At 41.0% G+C, this 5,692-nt stretch overlaps 1 pseudogene across 1 annotated transcript; it reads right to left on the bottom strand.

Annotated features, from left to right (window-relative positions):
• Positions 1-228: 228 nt before the first annotated feature.
• Positions 229-932, bottom strand: LOC308273179 (phosducin-like protein 3; annotated as a pseudogene). The gene has a single exon. The product of its transcript is annotated as a phosducin-like protein 3 (transcript).
• Between the last annotated feature and the right edge of the window lie 4,760 nt (positions 933-5,692).

The following is a 5,692-nucleotide window of genomic DNA, read 5'->3' as shown; positions in this document are numbered from 1 at the left end:
GCTGAGACAGGAGGGGCACAGGTTCTAGGCCAGCCTGGGCAACTTAGGACCTCAGCAACTTAGTGATACCCTGTTTCAAAATAAAAAATAAAATAGGGCTGGGGGATGTAGTTCCGAGGTAGAATACCCTTGGGTTCAATCCTCAGTATGAAGGGGGGGGAAAAAAAGGAAAAAACCCAGATGATTTCCTGCATCAAGAAAGTTCAGCACGTTACATCAGCTGCAGTCCTATTCTCCCTTGGCGTCACTGTCCCTCCTCACGGGGCCAGAGCAGCGCACGAAGGACAGCAGGACGTCTTCGATGGGCTTCTTCAGGTTTTCTTCCAGGTCTGTCTTAATTGCTACAGATTTAGACAGTTTCTATTCCAGCTCATCTCTGGTCAGGTTCATGCTGCCAAACACCAAAAGGACCAATGAACTGAGCCCTGCTATCACTGTCAAGGTCAACGAAGTCTGCCAACAGATTCCTATCAGGGTAGTTGGGGATGCAGGTTGTTGAAATGGCTTTGATAAACTTGACGTCGGGAAACTTCCTGGCTAGTCCACGCAAGTGCCGATTTATCAAGGCACAGAGGGGAATCCCTTGTTTGTAAAGGAGCAAGACCACCCACGAGCCCTCGCCGGCTTTGGTATCTTCTTGAACATAATCCTTTCCTGAGATCTCCAAAACTTCTCCACATTTATTCTTCAGTTGAGATGCTTTCCACTCAGCCAGTCTTTGTTGGCTGTACACTTCCACCGCGCGCCCATCATCCCCGTTAAATTCGTCTTCGTCATCCTCCAGCTCTTCCAAAGTCATCTGCTGATAGGTTTTCACCACTGACAGCTGCAGGACTCGCTGCTCCCTCTTCCACCTCCTTTTCCAGTTCTTTCTGGCTTTCCTTCAAGGGCGGGATGTCGTTCCATTCTGTGTCTGTGTTGGGATACTGCATCTTGTCTCTCTATTTTTGTTTTTTGTTCTTTTGGTGGTACTGGGGGTGGAACCCAGGGGCTTTTCTACCTCTGGGCTATACTCCCAGAGCTCTGTTATACTTTATTTGGAAACAGGGTCTCACTAAGTTGCTGAGAGCCTCACTAAGTAGCTGAGGCTGGCTTTGAACCTGCGCGATCCTCCTGTCTCAGCCTCCCAAGCGTGGGGATTACAACCGCAGGGATTACAAGCGTGAGCCACCACGCCCGGCAAAGGATATCAGTATTTCTCAAACTATTTTCTATACCTGTTAGCATATCTAACATTATCCTCTTTCCAAAAAGGATAATTATTTAGATGTGATTTCCCAAAACAAATTTGCTAATTTAGAAAGATTATCCTTTAACATTATTTAGTGAATTATGCTAAGAATTCTTTCGTAAAACTGGCAAAGTAATTCAGTTGATCAGCATCATGGTTTATTTTTTTGCTGAAATTTTTTTCAGCTTACAAAACCATGAGTATATAAGCACTCTATCTCCATGTATCATCTTGATGTCTAAAACAAGCTTTGTAACTGTCAAATATGTGATAAAACTGTCAAAAGTCTATGAAGGAAGCTGCAAAAATTGTGAAACCAAAGTCGAAGTTTTATTTATTCTATGACGGAGTGAATGTTGCAAATTTTACAGCATTATGGAAAATAAAATTCCCACCCTAACATCTTTAAAAAGTTAGGACTAGGGTGTAGTTCAGTGTAAGAGAACTTGTCTAGGATTTATGAGGCCCTGGGTTCGATTACCAGCACCAATAAATAAATATGTAAATAATTGATTTTTAAAAATAGATGGATATGGTGGCACATGCTTGTAATTCTAGTACTTGGAAGGCTGAATCAGGAGAATCACAGGTTTGAGGACAGCCTCAGCAAGTAATGAAACTGTCATCAACCTAAGAAGACCCTGTTTCAAAAGATGAAATAGGGCTGCAGGTGTAACTTGGAGGTATAATGCCCCTGTGTTCAATCCCCAGTAACACACACACACATACACACACACACACACACACACACACACACACACACACTATAGAGATTTCTTTCAAGAACTAAGTATTTATTAAACTGTTCTGCCTCTATGATAAAATGCTATACATTTCTTTTCGAACATTTTATTGAAGTACAATATAAATTCACAATTTGATAAATTTTTCACAAAATGAACACAACATAATCAGAACCTGGATCAAGAAACATTACAAGCCTCTCTTGTAATCTTCCAAACTTCTATCAACTTCCAGCACCTTCTAGCTATCCATCCCAAGAACAATTGCCATCCTGACTTCTAACCTTCTGACTTATTGTCCCTGTTTGTGTCCTTCATATAAGAAGAATTATGCAGAATGCAAAATTGTGTCAGGTGGTTTTCCTCAATACTGTGTTTTACACACCCTAGTAACATAGCTATAGTCAAATATAACTTTTGTGTCACTGTAGCTTTTATTTAATCATTCAGAAAATGCGTATTGAGCTTCTGAAGTGCGCCAGGAACAAATGAATCACATTGCTACAGATAACACTTCAGTGTGCATTTATTTATAGAACATCAGTCAATCAGACTTTCGTTTACTAGCAAGTCTTTCAAAGTTAATGCTTTGCCAAACCAAATTTCAGCAACTCAAAAACTAATCTAAAACTCATTATACACAGGAGGATAGAAACATTCTATTTTTCTTTAAATAGGAACAAGTTCCGTTTATACTAGTATTTTCAACATTTGCTCAATATTCCCAGTGTTTTCTCTCATGACACTGTGTAATCTAAATAAGTTGTTTTAAGGCTTATGGGTATAAATTCTCTGCAGCAGTCATTTCTCGAGATCAATTTACTCTCCAAAGCAGGTCACGATGCGGTTCAAAGGACATATTCAAACCTGTACGTGAATCCCAATTTTGTGTTTGTTCATCTGTGTAACTTTAGGAGAGTTCCTTAAGCTCTCTGTGCTACTTTTTGTGTCTATAAATAAGATGAGAAACCCACATGGTTTCTACAGCCACTCCTTCAAAAAATTCTACTTCAAAATTTTTTTTAAGAATTTGCTAAAAATAAGAGAACCAGGCAAAAAGAAGCAGAAGTTCCATCGGTTGAAATTAAACAGATGTTGCTGCTACTATAGGCTGAAAATCAGTTCCTGGGCCAATCAATGGTGAACTATGCACTCAGTAAAGCACCTTTCATTTTCCCTTACAGTAAATGTTTGAAGAGAGCACCTGAAGGTGTCCTTTCTTTCTTTCTTTCTTTCTTTCTTTCTTTCTTTCTTTCTTTCTTTCTTTCTTTCTTTCTTTCTTTTTTGTGGTACTGGGGGTGGAACCCAGGGGGTTTTCTACCTCCAGGCTATACTCCCAGACTTTTTTTTAGTTTTTTTTTTTTGTGTGTGTGTGTGTGTGTGTGTGTGTGTGTGTGTGTGGTACTGGGGGTAGAACCCAGGGGCTTTCTACCTCCAGGCTATACTCCCAAGACCTATTTTATGTTTTATTTGGAAACAGGGTCTCACTAATTGCTGAGAGCCTCACTAAGTAGCTGAGGCTGGCTTCAAACCTGTGCCATCCTCCTGTCTCAGCCTCCCACACGCAGGAATTACAAGAATGCACCACAATGCCCAGCCCTACTTACAGACCTTTTTTATACTTTATTTGAAAACAGGGTCTCACTAAGTTGATGAGAGCCTCACTCAGTACCTGAGGCTGGCTTCAGACCTGTGCCATCCTCCTGTCTCAGTCTCTCAAGTGCTGGGATTACAAGCGTGCTCCACCATGCCCGGCTGCACCTGAAGGTTTTATACACTTAGCTTATGGAGGAAACTCCCTCCCACATCCAAAGGCTACCACAGAAATATATTTTCTTTCAGGGCATTGCTGTTTGAAGGTGTGTTGGTCAGTTTTGCATAGCTGTAACAAAACAACTGTGATAATAGACTTCAAAGGTTTGTTTTGGCTCATGGTTTCAGAGATTTTAGTCCACAATCACTTGGTGCCATTGCTTCAGGCCTGTTCAGCACAGTATATCATGGTGAGAACATATGGCAGAGAAAAACTGCTTGCCTGACAGTAGCCAGGGAGAGAGAGAGGGAGAGAGAGAGGGAGAGAGAGAGAGAGAGAGAGAGAGAGAGAGAGAGAGAGAGAGAAGAAGAAGAAGAAGAAGAAGAAGAAGAAGAAGAAGAGGAGGAGGAGGAGGAGGAGGAGGAGGAGGAGGAGGAGGAGGAGGAGGAGAAGGAGAAGGAGAAGAGGGAGGAGGAGAAGAAGGAGGAGGATGAGGACAAGGACAAGGACAAGTATGAGGAGAAGGAGGAGAAGGAGAAGGATCCAGAGTCCTGGTGGCATCTCTTTCTAAGGCACACCACAATGATCCAACTTTTTCCCACCTGGCCCTGGGAGACTTATTAAAGACTCTCCCACCACCTTCTAATAGTATCACTGGTGTGGGGATCAAGCCTTTAACACATGGGCCTTTGGGGGACATTCCAGATTGAAACTATAGTAGAAGGAAAGCTCCAAAATGGAGTTTCCACATTTTAAATTCACCCTGCATTGTCAAATGATGACCTAAATCAAATCTCAATGACAACATTTGCCTCAGACTTCATTTTCTCATTTTTTTTCTTTCTTTGTTTCTTTCTTTCTTCCTTCCTTTTTTTTCTTTTTTCTTTTCTTTTCTTTTGATGGTGGTGGCACTGAGGATTGAACACATGGGCATTCTATCTCTGAGCTACACCCCAGCCTTATTTAATTTTTTTAATTTTGAAACAGAGTCTAAGTTGCTGAGGGTTTTGCTAAGTTGCTGAGGCTGGCCCTAACCTGTGATCCTCCTGTCTCTGCCTCCCAAGTACCGGGGTTACAGGTATGCTCCACCACACCTAAGGAATGACATAACTGTAGGACACAAAATCTGAATCTATCTTCCCAAGAAGAAATCAATCGTTCAGATGTGTTACCTTTTTCTTTTGTCTCATAAAACATTTGGTGAATGATCTAACTGAGAAAATAATTACAGAAAATGAACATTTTACTACCTGAGTCCTTAGAATTGTTGAGTCTAACCACAAATCTTAGAAAACAGTACTGGGGTGGAGCTCAGTGTTAGAGCAATTGCCTAGCATGCATAAAGCCCTGGATTCGTTCCTAGTTACTTCAGGGGGGAAAAAAAAGGACAGTGCTTAAGTAAAGGACAAGTATTGCTACTTTTTCTGCATGTTCCTTTCTTTGCTCCCCAAAATGGAAGAACTGGGGTATTGTTCAAGTTTAGGCAGTAACAAATAAAATGAAGGAGGGCTGGGGATGTGGCTTGGTGGCCGTGTGTGCTTTGCATGCATGATGACTTGAGTTCATTATCAGCTCCTCACACATACAAAACTAATAAAGAAATAAAATAAAAATAAAGGAAAAAGTCTAAAGGATGTTGACAAATGTATTAATAGATTACCTGCTGAAGTCTCTATCTGTTTTCCACTTGGTAAGCTCTCAGCTCACAGTTTCATTCCATTAATATAGATTGGGGAAAGGCAAAAGCAAACAGAACCAGTTGATACGGGCCTTCTGTCATGTTCGCATGGGGAATTGCAAACATTTAAAACAACCTCTGATCCTATTTTTGGTTTATTTGAGGGAGAAATATATCAACACAAGTTTTTTTTTTTTTTTTAATACCTCTGCAAAGTAAGTCACTACTTACGTAAAACAAACACCCCAAAAAGGAACGCTTCATCATCCTGGGCCTGCAGTGGGATT

This window comes from Muscardinus avellanarius (assembly GCF_963383645.1).
Source record: "Muscardinus avellanarius genome assembly, chromosome: 14".
Taxonomy (NCBI): Eukaryota; Metazoa; Chordata; class Mammalia; order Rodentia; family Gliridae; genus Muscardinus; species Muscardinus avellanarius.
This window is presented reverse-complemented; position numbering and strand designations above follow the sequence as displayed.